Here is a 23,205-nt window from a genome sequence, read left to right on the forward strand (position 1 = left end):
TAAACCTTAAAATACAGTCCCAAATGAATGAGAAAAGGAACAGCAGTCCATAAAGGTGCATCCCAAACTTGTAAAAGGATGAGGCAGCTTCTGAACCGAAATCCCACCACCGGACAGCACACCAATCACCACTCCTTACCAACTGAAATGGATCCCCATAACAGAGATCTCACAAGCCCCTCTAAATGCGAACCAGAGAACCAGACAATCCCGCTCTCCAATCTCGGATAGGTAGACTTGGCAGATGATATATGTAAAAAAGAGCAGGAACACTAACATAGCATAGACTGCTATTTATTGAAAATTGCACACGAGTGGGTAACACTTACAAGATCAAATGAAATACATCGCATCTCTCTGAATGGTGTGTAGTCCTCCCTGGATGTTCACTGGGCTGTCAATGCATGGATAACCATAACAATGGCCGCCGTGTCTCCTCCACGCTATGGTGAGCGTCACCTCGGAGGAGACACGGCGGCCATTGTTATGGTTATCCATGCATTGACAGCCCAGTGAACATCCAGGGAGGACTACACACCATTCAGAGAGATGCGATGTATTTCATTTGATCTTGTAAGTGTTACCCACTCGTGTGCAATTTTCAATAAATAGCAGTCTACGCTATGTTAGTGTTCCTGCTCTTTTTTACATATATCATCTGCCAAGTCTACCTATCCGAGATTGGAGAGCGGGATCGTCTGGTTCTCTGGTTCGCATTTAGAGGGGCTTGTGAGATCTCTGTTATGGGGATCCATTTCAGTTGGTAAGGAGTGGTGATTGGTGTGCTGTCCGGTGGTGGGATTTCGGTTCAGAAGCTGCCTCATCCTTTTACAAGTTTGGGATGCACCTTTATGGACTGCTGTTCCTTTTCTCATTTATTTGGATTGTTGGCAAGAAGGCTGAAGCTGGCCATATACTGTACTAGTAGATTTTCAACTGAGCGTTTGCACGAAAATTCACAGTACATTCGATGACCTAACAAATGTTCATTCAAGAGCCCTTCACAACTTCACTTGCCTTTAACATATTTTTACATTTTATTTGATTTTGGAGTGAATGAATCTTTCCAAATGAAAACTACATCCACTGTAAGTGTTCGTTCACACTACCGCGGCACGACTTCGGGGCAACCTGTGAAGTCGCATGCACCACGACTTCAGCGCGACTTGCACGGACTTCACATAATTGAAGTCAATGCAAGTTGCTCCGATGTCGCCCCGAAGTAGTGCAGGAACTATTTTCTAAGTCGGAGCGACTTGAGTCGCTCCTATTAGAACGGTTCCCGTAGCACTGAATGGACCGCGACTTGTCAGGTTGACAGGTCGCCTGACAAGTCGCAGTAGTGTGAACTGGGACTTAGACATTTGTTTAAGAAAAAATTTAGTACTACCCCTACTCCTTAAAATCATCACTGCAGTTAAAAACAAACATTGGTTTGATCCCACTACTCATTAGAACGTCGAACAAACATTGTTAAAATAAAAAATATTTTGCCCAAAATTCTACTAGTGCAAAGCCAGCATTAGTTGCCCGCATGTTGTCTATAAAAGATAGCAAGGGACCCAGTGGTACCTTGTGGAGAACCATTGGATATAACATCTAACCCATTTGAGTGATTTTTTTCTGATATTCATGATACCTAATCATATTTGTTACTTCTGTTCATACAATATTTACTAACCAATGTTGTCTTTATCATGCTGCCCAAGGCATTAGTAAGATGCACTTTTGTATAGGCTTCACTTTTAATCATTACCCATGATATGATCATTACAGTGAAAATGAAAACCAAAATGTGCTATTCAAAGCCACCTGTACTAGTGCTGAACGATAGTCGATGCGATATCGACTATCGTTCTGCAGGCACGGCGATATTCATATCGCCGAAGCCATGATATTCAGGCATTAGGCAGGGCGGGGAGAAGTCGGGACTCGGGGGGAGGAGGAGGACTCACGGTGATTGCATCCGTCCCACACTTCCCTCCCAGCTCTGCCTCTAGTATCCAGCCGACCATTACTCCGCCCTGCTCCGCCCATTGTCTCTCCTGGCTGCATCGGGGCGGGATCAGGCTGTAATGTTTTTCAATGGAGAGACAATGGGCGGAGCAGGGTGGAGTAATGGTAGGCTGTTGACTAAGAGGGAGAGCTGGGAGGGCTGGAGTGCGGGGCGGATTGCATGGCGGCGGAGAGGCTACACTGTTTGCAGCAGGAGAGGGGGGAGAGACGTCCGGAGCATGGCGGAGGAGCACCGCGGGACAAAGGCTGCTACCGACAGCCCGCTTCCTCTACACTCTGGCTCCGACACAAGGCTCGGGCGGGAGAAGTTCTACGAGTGTGGTGGATCCCCTGGCAGAAAGCTGAGCTCTACTAACTGATCCCTCCTCCGGAGACTGTCTGGGAGAAATATCACGATATATATCGTTAAAAACGAAATATCGCAATATACTTTTTTCCCCCCCAATATCGTGCAGCCCTAACCTGTACTAAAGTCAACCCAGGGGAAAAGGTGTTCCAATTCGCATACAAAGGGTGGACCTCTGGATGAGGTGCTTGTTGTTTCTCTGAGATCTTCAACACTTTGCCCTGGTATGTGAATTGGAGCAGCTTTTCTCCCAGATTAAATTTGATGGTGTATATGACAGACATTCAACTGTTCAGATTGCTTACAGCAAATGTAAGCCCAACATTTCATATTCCTAATATGTGCCTGCTGTACCATTTACTTGTATGAAAAGGTTTCCTGTTCTCTTTGCATTGCTTCCTTTGTGTATAATCCCTGGTGGTCCTGCCAGTCCCTCTGCTTTCCTATTAAATACTGACCACACTAAGTATGAATGCACTGCGTGGTAAGTTCTCTAGCTATGCTGGGAAGTCAGCATACTCTCCTCCAATCAGACTTGTTCTGACACCCACCTTCCCCACCCTGTACAGCATTTTACCCCTGTACAAAACGTTGTTTTGCTTTTAACATCCACCCCCTGCTGCCTGTGTGAGTGAGCTCTTAAACAGTTAGGAAACAGTTGTCCCCTTTTGAAGATATTTTCACTATTCCTGTTTTGTTGACAACTCTTACTATTTCAGATTTACCTTCAACTATGGTTCCAATGACAATGGTCACCAGGATAAACCGAGAATAAATCTCTTCAGTAGAGAAACCAAGAGACAAGAAAACCTGACAAAAGTTCTCATTCAACCAACCATGTGCACGGCTCACAACACATAGACAAGACAATTAGCTAGCTTTCCTTAGGCCTGGCTCACACTATTGCGACTTTGCGCAGGCAAGGAAGCCCATTTATTTGAATGGGCTGCTCGGCCTGCCTTTCATGCAGGGAAAAGGTTGTTCTAGCATTTTAAAAACACAGCGGTTAGGAAATCACATAGTGCTCTTGCACCATACGATTTCCCTGTGGTTTTTTTGGATGCATGGGGGTGCCATTAAGAATGAAAGTTTTTTTAAAAAGCACCGTGTTTTGACTGAGGATGGTTGCAGGTACGGTAATCACTGATTCCCGCAACCGCATCCGCCCGCAATAGTGTCAACCAGGCCTTATAGTTCACTTCACACAACTGCTGTGGTGGTTGCATTGAAAAAAAAAATAGGACATGCTGTAGTCTTTTTTGAGCACAGTGGGTTGCAAAGCACTACTCCACTTCCTGCTTGCTGGGGAGAATGAGCCCTAACACCAAATTTTTTGCTTTTAGATATTTGGATTCACTTGAAGGCCGCACACTATCATATTTCTATTAGGCCAGTAGTCTCCAAACCTTTCCTCCTACTGACATCAACAGTACATTACTAATTCTCCCATTGATGCCAAAGATGGGGCACTATTTCTCAAAGGGACACCAACTATTCCTTCCAATAATACCAATGATGGGGCACTACTAGTCCCATTGATACCAATGATGGCGCACTATTCCTGCCACTGATACCAATGATGGGGCACTATTCCTTCCACTGACACCAATGATGGGGTACTATTCCTCCCACTGATACCAATGATGGGGCACTATTCCTTCCACTGACACCAATGATGGAGTACTATTCCTCCCACTGACACCAATGATGGAGTACTATTCCTCCCACTGACACCAATGATGGGGCACTATTCCTTTCACTGACACCAACGATGGGGCACTATTCCTTCCACTGACACAAATGATGGAGCACTATTCTTCCCACTGATACCAATGATGGAGCACTAGTCCTCCCACTGATACCAATGATGGAGCACTAATCCTCCCACTGACAGCAACGACAGGGCACTATCAACATCAACAGTATATTACTATTTCTCCCATTGACACCAACGATGGGGCACCATTTCTCAAACTGACACCAACTATTCTTTCCACTGATGCCAATGATGGGGCACTACTCCTCCTACTGATACCAATGATGGGGCATCATTACTCCCACGGATACCAATGATGGGGCACTATCCCTCCCACTGATATGGCACTATTCCTCCCACTGACACCAATGATGGGGCCCTATTCTTCCCACTGACATCAATGATGGGGTACTATTCCTCCAACTGATACCAATGATGGGGCATTATTCCTCCCACTGACACCAATGATGGGGCACTATTCTTCCCACTGACACCAATGATGGGGTACTATTCCTCCCACTGACACCAATGATGGGGCACTATTCCTCCCATTGATACCAATGATGGGGCACTATTCCTCCCACTGATACCAATGATGGGGCACTATTCCTCCCACTGATACCAATGATGGGGCACTATTCCTCCCACTGATACCAATGATGGGGCACTATTCCTCCCACTGAAAGCAACAACATAGCACTATTACTCCCCCTAGTGCCAAAGATGCACTGTTTCCTCCCACTGACTCCAGGACAATTTCTACTCCAAATGGCCACAGTCTGGCCCCCCTAAAGCCTGAAGGATAGTTGACTGGCCCTTTGCTTAGAAGGTTTGGAGAGCCCTGCATTAGACAGTGCTGTACAGCAGTGAAGAATAGATTGAGAACTTGACTATTGTTCCATTTTACAACACACAGTGTTGTGCCTTTCCTCAGTATACCCTTCCACCCTTGTTTCCTACATTGCACAACAATTATTCAGTAAGGTGAAGGGCACATTGAGTGACTCACATCATACTCAGTGAGCATGTGTTATAGATGTGGCCTGCAGAGGCTGGGGACTCTTTATTTTCTGCCTGATTCACACTAGATAACAAGGCACAAACATCCACAGCTTCTGCCCTGAACACAAACTACATTGCTGGATGAACCATACATAATAATGCTACAAGGAGAGGTAGTCTTAAAGAACATACATATATGAGAGGACATAATGACAAACACGAAAAATGAAATGTTAGTTGTATCACACAACCAGGGCTGTGGAGTCGGTAGATAAATGTTCCGACTCCCGACTCCTCAGTTTTTTGTACTTCCGACTCCTCTGTATTAATCTTTCGACACTGACTTGGGTGGGTGGCATTGCAGTAACTATTCTGGCCACATCACTAACGATCTCTGGATAAACAAGGATAGCTTCGTCAACTAACAAGATTTCATTTTCCAGCAAAAGACTCTCTCTTTTCATCATTGAAGATGCAATGCCCTCAGCTATTAACCCTCTATTTTTGTTCAGGCGATATAACAGGCTCTTCCATTCCAAGAGGAATTTACCGGGGGTTAGATCGTCACATTGCAACCTCTTGGTGACAGTGAAGGGGTGAGAAAGAAGGTTCTCCAGCTCTTTTGTTTGTGTCCACTGGCTTTCAGTTAATGCAAGATTTTCATTGTCCATTTCTACTATGAAGTCTCTAAGTTCAAGCAAACGCTTCACCATTAAATAAGTGCATCCCCAGCGAGTTGTTTGATCCAAAATGGCTCCTTTTCCTGCACGTCTTTTCAAAATCGCATCTGTTTTCGGGGCCCTGGCTGCAACAGTTACTTGCCGTAATTTGCCAATTAGTGTAGCTGCATGGCGATCTTTTAATCCATCTCTTATGGCAAGTTGCAGTGTATGAACAGCACATCGCATATGATGATGAATAGTAGCAAGCTTCAATGCTTCTTCAACAAAGTTGTCTAAAAAAAAAAAAGTCAGCATTCTCTTCGTTTTCTAAACTTTCTCCAATATGGGCGGCACAGTGGTGTAGCGGTTAGCACTTTCACCTAGCAGCAAAAGGGTCGCTGGTTCGAATCCCAACCACGACACTACCTGCCTGGAGTTTGCATGTTCTCCCTGTGCCTGCGTGGGTTTCCTCCGGTTACTCCAGTTTCCTCCCACACTCCAAAGACATGCTGGTAGGTTAATTGGATCCTGTATAAAATTGGCCCTACTATGTATGTATGAATGTGAGTTAGGGACCTTAGATTATAAGCTCCTTGAGGGCAAGGACTGATGTAAATGTGCAATGTATATGTAAAGTGCTGTGAAAATTGACAGCGCTATACAAGAACCTGAAATAATAATAATACTTGCAGAGCTGTCTTCCTCTAACTCTAATATCTGTTTGTTACCTTCTTCATCTGCGTTCATCTTCTCAATTGTGCTCAACACGTTAGAAGCGTTATCTGTCACAACACACAAAATCTGTTCCTTTGTAATTTCAAAATCTTCTAGAACACCCTCCACTAACTTCTGAAGGTAATCACTGGTGTGATGTGTCTGAGTGTCCTTTAATCCGAGGATCCGTGTTATTGTTTGTTATTTTCATTAATAGCAAAATAATTGACTCTGTGACGTGTGCATGTTTAAGTTTCCTTATACTAAGTCATTAATTATAACTTTTTGTGAATTGGGACATTTAAGCTTGCTTTTTTTTAAATTCCAATCTAAATTTAGTAGGAGTCGGTGCATTGTTTGCCGACTCCGACTCCAGGTACCCAAAATTTCCTCAGACTCCGACTTTACAGCCCTGCACACAACAGAGTAGTTGCGCATATTTACACTAAATGTTCTTGTTCTATTTCTCCTCATAGCAGGAACCCCAAGGCCTCTTTCACTCGGGTGTTCCGTATGTCCGTATATCACCCCATCTGTTTGCGGGTGATATACGGACATAATGCATGTCAATAGGTTTGCGGATGTCAGCGGATGACCATCCACTGACATCCGATTTTCTTCCTTTCAGTTCTGTTCCATTGTTTGGAACGGAACAGAACCCTATTTTTCTTCCGTTTAAAAAATGGAAAGGACGGTAAATCGGATGTCAGCGGTGTCATCCGCTGACATCCGCAATCCCATAGACATACATTATGTCCGTATATCATCCGCAAACGGATGGGATGATATGCGGACATACGGACCGGATGACACAAGTGTCATCCGTGTCCTTAAAAAAAAAAAAAAAAAAGTGCCGGAGCGGATCGAAATACAGTCCGCTCCGTGTGAAAGAGGCCTAAATGTGGAGTTTTATTACACTTTTGCACAAGTGGTCGAAGTGTACATCAAATAATTAAATAATTCAAGTTTTCACAGTGTTGTGTTTTATTTTTCTTCTTTTCCCTAAAAGTCTAAAGCTGAACTCAAGGCAATTTTAAAATACACAAAAAATGCAGTCCTGTAGTGTAGTGAATCATTAAAGTGGTTGTAAACCTCAGACATAAAATATGAACAAAACATATCCCTCTATAATGTGTATTTGCCGCAATCCTGAGCACTAAGTGTCATTTCTGTCCACTGTTTCCTTCCTATCTGAACAAGTCACTTATGACAAGTTTTCCTGACGCCAAGAGAAAAAAGGTGACAGGGGAGGGACCACAAGCACACAGCCTGTGACTGACAGCCCCAATGTTGTGTTAAGAGGTGGGGGGGGTTTCCCTTATTTCCTGTTTCAAGTATTTTATTGAATAATGCAAGTAAGTAACAACGTTTGACATACAGTATAATGCGAGGTAATGTAAACAAAGCATGACCAATAACTAACTACAGCAAATCGTGAGGGTTAGTAGATAAGGGGCGGTAAAATGGGTGGTCACGAGAGAGTAGTGATTGGCATCGCCAACCCATCGGCGCCCCATATAGGGAGCACACTGTGCCTAGGTGGGGAGGCTGGTTCCCTTATTTCCTATCAGCTCTCACTGAGCTCACAGCATCTTGTATTCCCTGTACAACAAAAGCTCAAACTGGCAATTAGAGAAGTTGTCAATCAGTTGTACAACAGAGCTCATGTGCAAAATAGGATCATACAGGAGGATGAGGTAGCAGAGTGACCGAGATTATTCTGCTGCTTCCTCTTTCACTGTCCAGGTAAAGGAGAAGGGGAAATGGGGGCGACAAGACAGGTAGTGTACTTAGCTGTGCAATAGAACTGTGTAAATCTCAGGAACAGATGTACAGAAGTACAAACCCTGGTGAGTTAATCGTCCCCCATATATGTATTTTTCTGCCTGTCTAGCTTCAAATATTCAGACACTGAATTATTAATATACTCATTTAATTAAACAGATGCCAATCAAATCAAGCTATGTAAACTAGGGATCGACAGATTATCGGAGGGCCGATATGCACTTTCCCCTATAAATCGGCATCGGCCCCCGGAACTTGCGATATTACCGATATTGTGCGCGGCGCACACGTGACATCATTGCATGTGTTGCTTGACGTGTCTCCGCACGCTGGGCCTATCACACACGTTCTGCCTTCTTAGGTCACCTACCTCGCCTCGGACAGCGTCCACGGAACGGCAGCAAGCAGCCATCCAGGCACCCACAGTAGCCCTGTGCCTGCCAGCCAGCCACCCACCCACAGGCCTTGGCCTCAGCCACCCACAGTCCCTGTGCCACCCATCAGAGGGTGCCAGCCAGCCACTGATGCATACCAGGGTGCCAGCAGCCAGCCACCCAAACACCCCACAACAGGGTGAGACCAAGCCAGCCACCCACAACAGGGTGATACCAAGCCAGCCACCCACAACAGGGTGACACCAAGCCAGCTGCCACGCACAACAGGGTGACACCAAGCCAGCAGCCACAGCAGGGTGACAGCCAGCCGCCTACTCCAAAACAGGGTGACACCAAGCCAACCACCCAACCCACAACAGGGTGCCACCAAGCCAGCCACCCACAACAGGGTGACACCAAGCCAGCAGCCACAGCAGGGTGCCAGCCAGCCAGCAGCCACAGCAGGGTGCCAGCCAGCCACTCACCCCACATGAGGGTGCCAGCAAGCCAGCCACCCCACATCAGGGTGCCAGCAAGCCAGCCACCCCACATCAGGGTGCCAGCAAGTCAGCCACCCACAACAGGGTGACACCAAGTCAGCCACCCACAACAGGGTGACACCAAGTCAGCCACCCACAACAGGGTGACAAGAAGCCAGACACCCACCCACCCCACAACAGGGTTCCAGCAAGCCAGCCACCAACAACAGGATGACACCCAGCCACTTATCCACCCCACAACAGATTTCCAGCAAGCCAGCCACCAACAACAGGGTGACACCAAGCCAGCCACCCACAACAGGGTGACACCAAGCAACACACCCACAACAGGGTAACACCAAGCCAGCCACCTACGGCAGGGTGACACCAAGCCAGTCACCCACAACAGGGTGACACCAAGCCAGCAAGCCAGCCACCAGCAATTTTTTTTAACCTTATATGGTCTCTTTCAAATTGCAATGGAGATGGATGCAGACAGCAAAAGTAAAAGGTGTGATCTGGGAATATTTCTCGTCTCAACCATCTCCAGGAAAAGCAGCAGTTTGCAACACATGCACAAACAAACAATGTAAGCATGGGATCAGTAACTGCAAAAAAACAAAAATATGGCCAATTTTTTTGGCCCATCTAAGAGCTCATCATGTTGAATTATATCATGCAGCACATAAACAAAATGAATCACAATAACAATGTGAAATACCTCCTCCACTATCCCAGGCAACAATAAGAGGCCAGGCCAGGAAAAAAAACAGGCGGATAAATTCAGATGGAAGATCCCAACTGCTGGACAGAGTAATCAGAGATGATGGTCACCGATCACCAGCCATTTACAATGATGTCTGACTCTGGATTTAAGCGGTTGATGTCCATAGTTGAGCCAAGGTACACACTGAAGAGTGAGGAGTATTATCGAACCGAAAGGCTGGGAAAGATTCACCAAAAGGTCATTGAGAAAAGGCTATGCTGCAACTAGAGAATGCTGGCAACTCACTCTCATTCACGAATGACTTGTGGTCAGGAAAAATAGAGTCACCAATGAATCTTACATGCCACTTCATTGACAGCGGATGGACAAAAAGGCAATTGGTGTTGAATACAAAAGTGATGCAAGGATCCCACACTGAGTACAGTAGAGAAATGTTTCTAGGCCTGCTCCTTCGAGACAGCGAAGCAAACATGTGCAAAGAAATAAGGGTTGCTGATGTGTCAGACCTCAGTTGCATGGCACACAACACCCTCCAACTTCTAATTGATGGTCTGTCAAGCCAGAGAGCTTTGATTGATATACGTTTTGAGAAGCATGAAAAGATTAAAAATGTTGTGCTGGCGAGTCTTTTGGATCCTCGATACAAGAACCATGCTTTCTCTTCTGATGATGTATTGGCCAAGGCAAAACAATGGCTGACAGAAGATGTTCAACAGGAGGTGCAGGAGGTTCCTGACGAAAAGTCAAGTCCAGAACAGCATTTTTATAATCTGGAAGAGCAGCAGGATGCTGCAAAAACATAAAAATGTCCAAAAAGAAGACAACAGAAGAGAATCTTCTTCATCGCGGTCGAATTAATGGCATGTTCAGTGTTTTATTGGGGCCTCATGCAGAGGATTCTTCTGAATCTGCAATAATGAGCCTGGATGATGAACTTCATCTCTATTTGAAGGAACCAGTAATTGACAGAAGAAGTGATCCTCTTCAGTGGTGGAAAGAAAATGAGGCACACTACAAAAGACTTGCCTCTCATGCTAGAAGATACCTCTCTCTGCTCCTCTTTCCTCTCCTGTACCAAGTGAGTGTGTTAATGAAGTGGCAACAATATATGAACAAAAAATGAAGTTGCAACAATATATGGAAAAAAAAAAAAAAAACAGGAACCGTTTAACAGGTGAACATGCTGAAATGTTCTGCTTTCTGCAGTATAATACTGTTCTACTTAACTGGGAGTATCGAAAAGTGTAGTAGTACTAGTGTCCACTCCAATCCACTGTCTAGCTTTTTTCTAGCAGTTTTGCACTGACTGTAGTAGTGATTTAAAATCATTTCAGTGAGTGCACTACTGAAGCAGTTTATGCATCATTCATCACAATCACATGATGTGAACTGATGTACTTGCAAGTGAAAGCAGTGCGGTTTTCCTATCAGTTTTCATGCAGGTAAGGTGTGAAGAACGAGCCTTTAATGTTAAAAATGTTAACAAGCAAACATTAACATGTTCAGTACCAGATTGGTCTCAAAAATTGTCTTTTGTTTTCAAAACATCAGCCAATATCGATACCTAGTGACCAAATTTTCAGAAACGGCCCTGAAAAAGCCATATCGGTCTATCCCTAATGTAAACCCTACCTGCCTGGGTGAAGTGTTTCTGTAACAAAAATCATAATTTTTTAACAAATACAGTCTGTAATAAAAATAATATTTTCCTCTCTCTTGGCAGTGAAAGGGCAAGAGACTAGCCGACTTGCAGCAAACAGTAAAAGTTTGTACAGAAAACAAACATTCAGTGATCCCTGTGAACATTGACCAGTACACAGGGCTGTCAGCCCTGTTCTGTTACGGAATGCAATTACACCCAATAAAAGTCTCCCAGCATGGAGAAATTATAGGGGATTCTGCATGCATAAAATTACCTCAGGCAGTCATTCATGAATGACGGCATATCCATGACTCATTGAGACTGACAGTGTGTAATCAGTGGCGCAGGCCTATTGCTCACACTGACATGTCAGCTTGGAGCAATGGCAGTGGCCAATGGGGTACCTGCATGCTATGTGCATGTTAAAGTGAACACAATTGTTTACATGCGTACAGCGTAAAATACGGCAGAAATCACAGGCCCGGATGCAGCTGTGTCTTTTTCCTTTTAGTTGACATACGGAGTAAAACATTTCCAGTGCTGTAAGCGGCTGCGTTAAAATGCCCACAGACCAGCATACAGCTGTGTACAAAGTAACTATACATCAGTGTGAATGAGCCCCTAATTTCTTTGGGCCCCGAAGAATGCACACTAACACAGTAAAATGATTGCAGGCTGGGGCCTGTATTAAAGCGGACCTTCATCCTCATCGGCTACTTCCCTCCACTGCACTCCTCCTTCCAAGCTCTGTAGGTATCGTGCTGTTTCGTTTTTTTAGGTCTGGTATGGATTTGGGGGGGGCGCATCGTTTTTTGTTTTTTTTTATTTTGACGTGGGGTTCCCCATAAAATCTGTACCAGACCTGAAAGGGCATGATACAGATTGGGGGGACCCCTATGCCATTTCTTTCACAACTTTTTTTTGCCAGCAATGTTTTTTTTTTTTACATTCAGCTGTCAGTGGAGAACCATGCTGACAGCTAATAAATCATCTGGTGTTAGCCCCGGTTCACACTTATGCGATGCGGGAAGGCTGCGAATTCGCAGCCTGTTCCCGCATCGCAAACGCACCCCTGGCAGTTCACACTGCCATATGCGATACGCTGGGGGTGTCAACCACTGTGTGAGCCGATCCTGATGCGGCTGCAAAAAAGGGTCCTGTGCATCTTTGCTGCGGTGCGAATTTAGCCATACAAAGTGTATGGCTAAACTCGCACCGCACAGCCGATCGCATGTAATGAAGGAGCAGTGCGCTCCGATATTACATGCGATCAGCGCATCCAAATCATGTGAACCGGCACTTAAGGGCGCGGCGGCCGGCTTCCTGTCCCGCTCCTTAAAGCGATTGCGAAGGCAGAAGGTTTTTTATATCTTAATACATTCTATGCATTAAGATAAAATGCCTTCTGTGTGCAGAAGCCCCTCTCAGCCCCCCTAATACTTACCTGAGCCCCATCTAGATCCAGCGAGGTAGGAGTGTCTCGGCTGCCCGTGACTCCCCTCCTCATTGGCTCAGACACAGCAGCAGGGCCACTGGGTCCCGCTGCTGTCAAAGTCAGTCAGCCAATGAGGAGAGAAAGGGGAGGGGCCAGGCCACCGCGATGAGTCTGAATGGATACATAGAGCTGCGGCTTGGCTCGGGTGCCCCCATATTAAGCTGCTTGCTGTGGGGGCACTCAACGGGAGGGAGGGGACAGGAGCACCAAAGAGGGACTTGAGAAGAAGGGGATCCGGGCTGCTTTGTGCAAATCCACTACACAGAGCAGGTAAGTATAACATGTTTAGTATCACTTTAACAACCAACTATTGTTAAGGACGCCAGTGACCGCCATGTGCAATAATTCGCATCTGAACTGTTGGGAGTTGGGAGATTCACTTCTTTATTTGTACTGGTGAACACTGTCCAAGGGGGAAAAAAAAATGAAGAGGAAATCCAACATTTTTAAATTGTAAAAAGAAAGAGAGAAACCCCCATTGGGACTTTGTGGGCAGTAAGTATACAGTACGGAAGTACAAACATAAAAATATTATTTACGTAGTTATTACTTCTTCACGATCCACATAATCCATTGATGTTGGCTTAGCCACCAGCTGATGAATGGTTTCCACTCTCATTTGATCCTCGTGAGCTCCCGCTTGTGCGGCACCCAGTACAATTAGCTGGCCACCATCCCCCAATCTCCAGAGATTGGGGTTCTAACCATTGGTTGCCTTTGGAACTTTGTAATGCAATGGGGCACGTCTCGAGGCTAATCATGTACTTTCTGAATCTGATCATATAGTTCTAAAGCATATGCGCTCATCCCACCTCCCTTTGAAGAAGGAATTCTTCATATTCCGAAACAGGTCGGGAAATACAGTGAGAACACCACCAGTACATGGGTCTCTATACTCATGAGATCCAGTTTGTGTTCCTACCATAAGTGGATGATATTAGCTATACATGTTACTGTATGATTTATTCATTGGTTGTAAACTGTATTGTGATGTTTATCACTTTTATTCTATGTACTGAATAAAAATATATTGTTTTTATATTTGTACTTTGATACTGTATACTTACTGCCGACAAAGTCCCAATGAGGGTTTCTCGCTTTCCTTTTACACAATTTAGGGATGTGGCAGAGAGTCTGTGACTCATAAGAACACTGAGCTTGATTTCTAATTTTTTGGAAAATCTTTAAATTGTCCCTAAAAAAAATTGTAACGGAAAATCCTCCAATGGAAGCCGAGTTGTGAATGGCTTTGTATTCTTTCAGCTTTGTAAATTATTTTATTTCCAAACTGAGTGGGCTTCTGTGCCCAGTCACCATGACTGACCACTGCTATCTTGAGTTTGCACATCAGTTGGCTTCCTTGGCTGGTCCAAGCTGGTAATCATGTCCATACCTTGCTGTTGTACCATCAAACCGCTCAAGCTTTCCTGAGAGTTGGCCTCTTTTGCTGGTCTAAGCAGGTAGTCATGCCCATGAGAACTTGCTGTGGTACCATTGAGGCCTTCGAGCTTTCTCAAAAATGATCGTCTTTGCCTGGCCCAAGCTGGTTATCATGGCCAAGATATATGGCCCTTAAAAAGAATTTCTGTCTGATTGTTGGCATCTCTCACCCAAGATCTAAAAAGCTGTGATGCTTTTCTAAGTACATACCCTAATAATAAAAATAATTGTTTTGGTCTGTTTTGTTTTTGCCTGACTGAACAGATGCTGCTGATGAGATGGATGTTGTTGCTCACTAATGCAGGGCTTGACAAATTTTCCTGAAATCTAGGAGCCAGCTAAAAAAGTTAGGAGCCAGTTTTTTTTTTTTTTTAAACTAACAACCAAGCTTTATTTAATAAAACGGATACTAAATTTACACATAAATACGACTAGAACCCCACTCTCCTCTAGCACAATTGGATGAAAACAGACTGTCTGTCTCTTTCCATCCGATGCCATCTGATCCGATCCATCCGTCTGCTTTTGGTGGACAGGATCAGATGGCGGCAGATTACTGCTCCATAGAGGAGAATCAAGGGTCCGATCAGGTCTGCCTGAAAAACTGACAGGCGGACCTGATCAGACAGCCTGTGTGAAAGGGGCCTTCGGCTGTGGCATGGCGACGAGAAAAAAAAAAAAGGAGATATATATATATATATATATAGAGAGAGAGATATATAGATATATATTTATATAGATATATATTTATATAGATATATATTTATATATATATATTTTTTTTTTTTTAATAATTGGAAAAAAAAATTTTTTTTTATTTTTTTAATAATTAAAAAAAAAAAGAAAAAAATATATTTTTTTTTTTTACATTTAAAAAATAAATTAAATAATAATAACCACACTCCCTGTCAAAGGTAACTAACTGGACAGGGAGATGGTAATGAATGAATTGAGAACAAAAAGGCAGTGGAAACAGTCATTACTCCCGGCCTCCACAAGAGGGCGCCAGTTCCCCATTGGAAGCCTGTCATCTCAAGTAGGCCGAAAAGCCGGGGCCTCGATTTTCGGACGGCCCGGAAGTCCGTGCACTCCGTGCGCGGAAGTCCGGGCAAAAATGACAGGACACCTTCTGCAGGGCACCCCCAGGCGCCAGGTCGCTAATTCTAGTCGCAAATGCGACCTGGCGCCCGGGGATTGTCGAGCCCTGCACTAATGCAATACATGAGAAATCCCCCCAAGCACGATTCTTGTTTTTCCCATTAGGCTCCGTTCACATGTAGGCGTTTTGGGGCGTTTTTTGGGGAGTTTTTCTGCTCTAGGATCAGCCCTCAAAATGCCCAACAAGACAAATCCTATTCATTTCAATGGCCCCTGTTCACATCTGAGTGTTTTGACGCTGTGAGCAAAACGCCCAACGATCAGAAAAGTACATGAGCTTCTTTTTGGGCAGATTACAGGCGTTTCCATTGGTCTCTATTCAATCTAAAAACGCCTGCACAAAAAATGTCAGTAAAAACGTCTGTAAATCGCGGTAAAAATTGCGGTAAAAAACGCGCGAAAACGCTATGCTCAGGTGTGAATGTAGCCTTAGTAATTTCTCTGTATTTCCATATTTACTCAGTTATTGCAGTGTCTTAAGTCAAACCTGTAAAAGTAGCTGGGAATTGATCTTAAGTCAATACGTGAATATTTTTATGAAAAAAAAACCCTGGTTGCAAAATGCGTGATATGTCCTGGATTTTTTCTACTGTAAAGTGAGTCATATGAAATGACAACAGAGGGGATTTTCATGAGTTCAATCATCGTTAGTGTATTAATACCTAGGGCAGAGTCCTAAATCCATTTTCATTAGAATGACTGCCCTAAAAATCCTGAAAGCTAAGATCTGATTAAATGCCATGCGTAACAGCACATAGCAGGTATCTGCTATAAAATGGGAAAAAACAATATAGTGGAAATGTTTCATCAGAAAACCGAGTTCAAACTACCAATGTCAGAAGTGGCTTCCAAACGCCAACATTCGCAGCTATTCAAAGGCTGTGTGTGCAACACCCCCACCCTTTCTCTCTCTCTAATTTCTGATGCACAAAACGAATTGTTCCCATATAAAATAAATACTGATTATATCTAAGTCTGTTGCTTATTGTTCTCCAAGTAAAGACAGCACTGGGCCTTACTGCAGACATACAGTCTACAGTGACTATACGTAGTTATGCCCTTGAGCCTTTCCTCATACTGCCATACCAAACACTAGCTCTAGGCATAGAAAACAAAAGTCAGCTTTTACTGTGATATCCAAAAATATGCTGCCTGACAATGTGAGGACAACTACTATTAAATGATGCAAATTTATTTAAAAAAAAAAAAAACATTTTTTAATCCACTCTTACCTATTAAACTAGGCTATTATAAGAAAATTTATAAATTCACATGGCTGATGAAGTCAACTTTGCTATGATCAGGCAGTTCCATGCAGTCCTGGGTCCCGAGCCACCTGACGTCATCCAAAGCTAGCTGTCTCTTACTAGTTTGGGGAAGTTTCCTAGTTTAGCCGACCCCTGATGACACTACGTGTTCCCAGAAGAGCTTTAATGCTTAACATGAAATTTCCATGTCATTCTATTGTGCTGCTCACATCTGAACGATGTGCTGCTCTCTCAACAAAATCACAGGAGTTGTCTCAAAACAAATGCAGGACCTTCTTAAGTGCCGGTTCACACTAGGGCGACCTGTGAGGCGACCTGTGAGGCGACCTGGTCGCCTCACAGGTCGCCACAGGTCGCCTCCCATAGGGAAGCTGCGGACCCGTTCTAATAGGAGCCACACAAGTCGCTCCGACCTAGAAAAAGGGTCCGGAGCTTCTTTGGGGCGACCCGGAGGCGACCGCCATAGACTTCAATGTTATGAAGTCCGTGGCGGCTGCTCCGAAGTAGCGTCGCTGCAGTGTGAACCGGCGCTTAGAGCTCCGATTACATGTGTTTATCCCCAATAGACTTTAATAAAAACACCTAAAGAAATGCATGAATTGTGCATTTTCACACACATGTACCTAGCAACTGTCTCCTCTTAGTAAATTGGCTGAGCAAGTCTGCAAATGTCTAAAAAAAATGCTCCAAAAGTACATGAAAATGTGAATCCACACTAACGTAACGTTACAGTTTTAAAGTTGGTATTTGAATGCTAAAAGTCTTTTGTACTCTTTGGATTGCCATACATGTTCAACTTTTGTTGTACAATTTTCTGTCAGATCTACCACAAACCACATAATGTGAGGTCAAAGCTAAACAACACTTTCACTTGTATCCATTTAGGCAGGCCTTCGTACTACATAGTTGAGGGTAAATTTCAAGAAAATCTGAAAGAAAATTATATCATGTATGGCCAGCCTTAGTTTTGTGAAGTTGCCAAGTTGGTTAGGTTGTGCCCTGGTCCTGCAAAACTATACCATGATCGCTGTACCCCTACATAGCGCTTTAGTGAGCCCTCAATAAGAATACGGTGCCCAGTTCTGGAGACCTCAGAGAAAGATATTGATAAGATAGGACAAGTCCAGAGACGGGTAACAAAAACGGTGAAAGGTCTGGGGGATAAAACCTATCAGGGCAGACTTTAGAACCCTAATATGTACAGTCTGGAAAGAAGGGAAAGCAGAGACATGGATGAAACCTTTAACCTCTTAAAGGACCCTGACCCCAGTAAAAAAAATCCCAGCACCCTAAAATCAGTATCATGATCCAAGTACCCTGACCGCAGTACCATAATTTCAGCACCCCGACCCCTAGTACCATGAGCCCAGCACCCCGACCCCTAGTACCATGAGCCCAGCACCCCCACCCCTAGTACCATGAGCCCAGCACCCCGACCCCAGTACCATGAGCCCAGCACCCCAAACCCAGTACCGTGATTCCCAGCACCCCAAACCCAGTACCGTAATCCCAGCACCCCAACCCCAGTACCGTGATCCCAGCACCCCGACCCCAGTACCGTGATCCCAGCACCCCGACCCCAGTACCGTGATCCCAGCACCCCAACCCCAGTACCGTGATCCCAGCACCCCAACCCCAGTACCGTGATCCCAGCACCCCAACCCCAGTACCGTGATCTCAGCACCCCGACCTCAGTACCACGATCTCAGCAGCCCGACCTGACCCCAGTACCATAATCCCAGCATCCCGACCCCAGTACCTTGATCTCAGCACCCCGACCCCAGTACCTTGATCTCAGCACCCCGACCCCAGTACCATGATCTCAGCACCCCGACCCCAGTACCATGATCTCAGGACCCCAGTACCATAATCCCAGCACCCCGACCCCAGTACCATGATCTCAGCACCCCGACCCCAGTACCTTGATCTCAGCACCCCGACCCCAGTACCTTGATCTCAGCACCCCGACCCCAGTACCTTGATCTCAGCACCCCGACCCCAGTACCATGATCTCAGGACCCCAGTACCATGATCCCAGGACCCCAGTACCATGATCCCAGCACCCCGACCCGAGTGCCATGATCCCAGCACCCCGACCCCAGTACCATGATCTCAGGACCCCAGTACCATGATCCCAGGACCCCAGTACCATGATCCCAGCACCCCGACCCCAGTACCATGATCCCAGCACCCCGACCCGAGTGCCATGATCCCAGCACCCCGACCCCAGTACCATGATCTCAGCACCCCGACCCCAGTACCATGATCTCAGGACCCCAGTACCATGATCCCAGGACCCCAGTACCATGATCCCAGCACCCCAGTACCATGATCCCAGCACCCCGACCCGAGTACCATGATCCCAGCACCCCGACCCCAGTACCATGATCCCAGCACCCGACCCCAGTACCATGATCCAAGTGCCCTGACCCCAGTACCATAACCCCAGTACCCTGATGACAGGTGCACAGCCTAATGCCCTGTACACACTATCAGATTATCTGAAGACTTTTGTCTGCAGACTTACCAAAACCATATAATATGAGGTCAAACCTAAACACTTTCAAATTGTATGCAATCCGGCAGGCCCTCGCACTACATAGAAAAGGTAAATCTGAAGACAAAAGTCTTCAGATAATCTGATAGTGTGTACAGGGCATTAGGCTGGCCATACATGTTCAACTTTTGTTGTACAATTTTCTGTTAGATTTACCACAAACCACATAATATGAGGTCAAAGCTAAACAACACTTTCTTGTATCTAATTAGACAGGCCTTTGTACTACATAGTTTAAGGTAAATTTCAAGAAAATTGTTCAGAAAATTGTAAGAAAATTGTATTGTGTATGGCCAGCATTAGGAACAAAGTTGAATGAGTTGTGTGAAGTGGAATCAGCTGACAAGCAGAGTCGTGCAATGAGCTGATTATTAAGTGTTGGTAAAGGAAAAGTCTGCAGGTGCTGGAATTGAGTAACACACACAGCCCTGACAGACAAACAGGCTACAGTAGTCGGTAAATCCCGGTATAAGAGTAGAAATGGCACCCAGAGGAGCTCCCTATCCCAGCCAGTACCCCAGTCCCACACTTACATGTTGAGTCTCCCGAACATTCCATCCCGCAGTGTCCGGTCCCAGCACTCCCTCCTCCTGATATCACAGGCGGCACATGTCTTCTTCCCTCACAGTGTGTACACAGCACTGTCCCCGGGCCGTCACGTGACGCGGTGTGCAGTATACATCCACAGAGAGAGCAGTGTTGGAGGAGGCTTCTATCTGCTCAGCTGGTTTCTCTGCTCCTGGTGACGGAACTGGTCCTTGTTCTTAGGAAAGCACAACCTTTTGTTATCTATTCCACACCCAGCTATAGCCTGGAGACCAGGGCTGCTTCATGCCTCAAGAGATCATTCTTAGCACATTCTATAGAAAATAAAGGGCATGGGACCAGAATAGTTCCTGAAACCTGTCATTCTATGTAAAAACAGAGATTTTCCACTTCCACAGTTCTCGCCTAGGCGATAATGACGTAGTATGGAACGCATGTCCACTGCCTGCAGACTCCTGGGATATGAGCTTCCTATATCCCACAAGCCTTCAGGCAACCCTGAGAACAATGGGAGCACGTGTCCTGCCAATCGCACCCAGCGCTAGCCCAGGAATTATGTTTACAGGTTGTGGATATGAGCTTCCTATATCCCACAAGCCTTCAGGCAACCCTGAGAACAATGGGAGCGCGTGTCCTGCCAATCGCACCCAGCGCTAGCCCAGGAATTATGTTTACAGGTTGTGGATATGAGCTTTGTATATCCCACAAGCCTTCAGGCAACCCTGAGAACAATGGGAGCGCGTGTCCTGCCAATCGCACCCAGCGCTAGCCCAGGAATTATGTTTACAGGTTGTGGATATGAGCTTTGTATATCTCACAAGCCTTCAGGCAACCCTGAGAACAATGGGAGCGCGTGTCCTGCCAATCGCACCCAGCGCTAACCCAGGAATTATGTTTACAGGTTGTGGATATGAGCTTTGTATATCCCACAAGCCTTCAGGCAACCCTGAGAACAATGGGAGCACGTGTCCTGCCAATCGCACCGAGCGCTAGCCCAGGAATTATGTTTACAGGTTGTGGATATGAGCTTTGTATATCCCACAAGTCTTCAGGAAACCCTGAGAACAATGAGAGGGCATGTCCTGCCAATCGCACCCAGCGCTAGCCCAGGAATTATGTTTACAGGTTGTGGATATGAGCTTTGTATATCCCACAAGTCTTCAGGAAACCCTGAGAACAATGAGAGGGCGTGTCCTGCCAATCGCACCCAGCGCTAGCCCAGGAATTATGTTTACAGGTTGTGGATATGAGCTTTGTATATCCCACAAGTCTTCAGGCAACTCTGAGAACAATGAGAGGGCGTGTCCTGCCAATCGCACCCAGCGCTAGCCCAGAAATTATGTTTACAGGTTGTGGATATGAGCTTTGTATATCCCACAAGTCTTCAGGCAACTCTGAGAACAATGAGAGGGCGTGTCCTGCCAATCGCACCCAGCGCTAGCCCAGAAATTATGTTTACAGGTTGTGGATATGAGCTTTGTATATCCCACAAGTCTTCAGTCAACCCTGAGAACAATGGGAGCGCGTGTCCTGCCAATCGCACCCAGCGCTAGCCCAGGAATTATGTTTACAGGTTGTGGATATGAGCTTTGTATATCCCACAAGTCTTCAGGCAACCCTGAGAACAATGGGAGAGCGTGTCTTGCCAATCGCACCCAGCCCTAGCCCAGGAATTATGTTTACAGGTTGTGGACAGGGCTGCTGTTAGAAATCGCGGGGCCCCGTACAGACTACCTGGCAGAAAATATTAAATATATATTTAGCTAAAATTACAACAAAATCACTATTATCAGACACAAATTTAACATAACTCACATAATTCCTGCTAAATCTAAAAAAAACTATGTTAAATAACAAAGAAGATGAGATGAGAAAAATATACAGGCTGGGCAGTTGGAGCTCAGTGATCAGAGAGACAGAGAGAGAGAAACAAAGTTACAATTTACAAATAAACTCCTGAGCAGAGATAAGTGCTGGGAGGGGGGCCACACAAGGGAGGGGGATTAGTGAGGGACAACTGTCTCTTTCTCAACAGATAAAAGCGGATAGCAGGGAGAGGGACAGATCAGATTCATGAGGTTGTAAACCCATATAATTTTTTATTTTTTTTGCAACCTGAAAGAGAAACACATAATGAGCTAGTATGCACCGCATACTAGCTCATTATGAAATACTTACCTTAGAAAGAGCCCCCGCCGTGCCGCCCGCTTACCTGTATGACTGGCGACATGTCCAGTCGCCCGTCTTCCGGGATCGCGGCATCCGGCCATCTGATTGGCCGGAGCCGCGGTGATGTCACTCCCGCGCACGTGCGCGGGAGCCGACGGTCACGGCACGGGGCTCTGAAGAAACGGCACCAGCGGCCGTTCCTTCAGAGCGCATGCGCCAGTGATGTCACTGGCTGCATGTAAGGTAAATATCTCTTAAACTGTACATGTTTAGGAGATATTTACAGTACCTATAGGTAAGCCTTATCATAGGCTTACCTATAGGTAAAAGTTGCAGAGAAGGGTTTATTTCCTCTTTCAGGTGCTGGAGGAAGATTTCTGTATTTGTTGTCCATCACTAATCCCCCTGTCTGTGTGGGCCCCCCTGTGTGCTCGGGCCCCCTACAAGAGGGCTGGTGGTCCCCCCCTATCAGCAGCCCTGGTTGTGGATATGAGCTTTGTATATCCCACAAGTCTTCAGGTAACCCTGAGAACAATGGGAGCGCGTGTCCTGCCAATTGCTCCGAGCGCTTGCCCAGGAATTATGTTTACAGGTTGTGGATATGAGCTTTGTATATCCCACAAGTCTTCAGGCAATCAGAGTTGTATAAAGTACTCGAAACCCATACTTGAGTAAAAGTACAAGTGCTCGATCAAAAAGTGACTTGAGTAGAAGTGGAAGTGCTCGATCAAAAAGTGACTTGAGTAGAAGTACTAAAGTATTCAACATTTTTTGTACTCAAGTATTGCAAGTAGTACTGAAAGTAAAAGTACCAGTAGTTTTGAAAAAAAAAATTGCTACTCAAGTACTGAAAGTAAAAGTACAAGTACTGTGTTATGTAGTTATTAAAGAAAGAAGTCAAAAGTTTGAACATCATATTGTTTTTTATTATTTCAAATGCAGCTTTAATTTATGCATACAGTAGCATTTATTTTCGTATGCGCTGATAATACACATGTTTTGAACTTCATGAAACCCGCCATCTTCTGTTCTGGCAGTGGTAATTTTTATAACAGTAACGAGTATCTAT

General features: G+C 45.3%; 1 protein-coding gene across 1 annotated transcript in view; it reads right to left on the minus strand.

The window, feature by feature from the left end:
- The window catches only part of PLEKHG7 (pleckstrin homology and RhoGEF domain containing G7), a 137,270-nt gene extending 117,090 nt beyond the window's left edge, over positions 1-20,180 (minus strand). Inside the window, exon 1 of the mRNA XM_082256921.1 lies at positions 19,955-20,180. The gene's annotated coding sequence lies outside the window, so the exon portion shown is untranslated. The remainder of the gene's footprint in view (positions 1-19,954) is intronic.
- Between the last annotated feature and the right edge of the window lie 3,025 nt (positions 20,181-23,205).

This window comes from Pelophylax lessonae (assembly GCF_965119305.1).
Source record: "Pelophylax lessonae genome assembly, chromosome: 4".
NCBI lineage: Eukaryota > Metazoa > Chordata > Amphibia > Anura > Ranidae > Pelophylax > Pelophylax lessonae.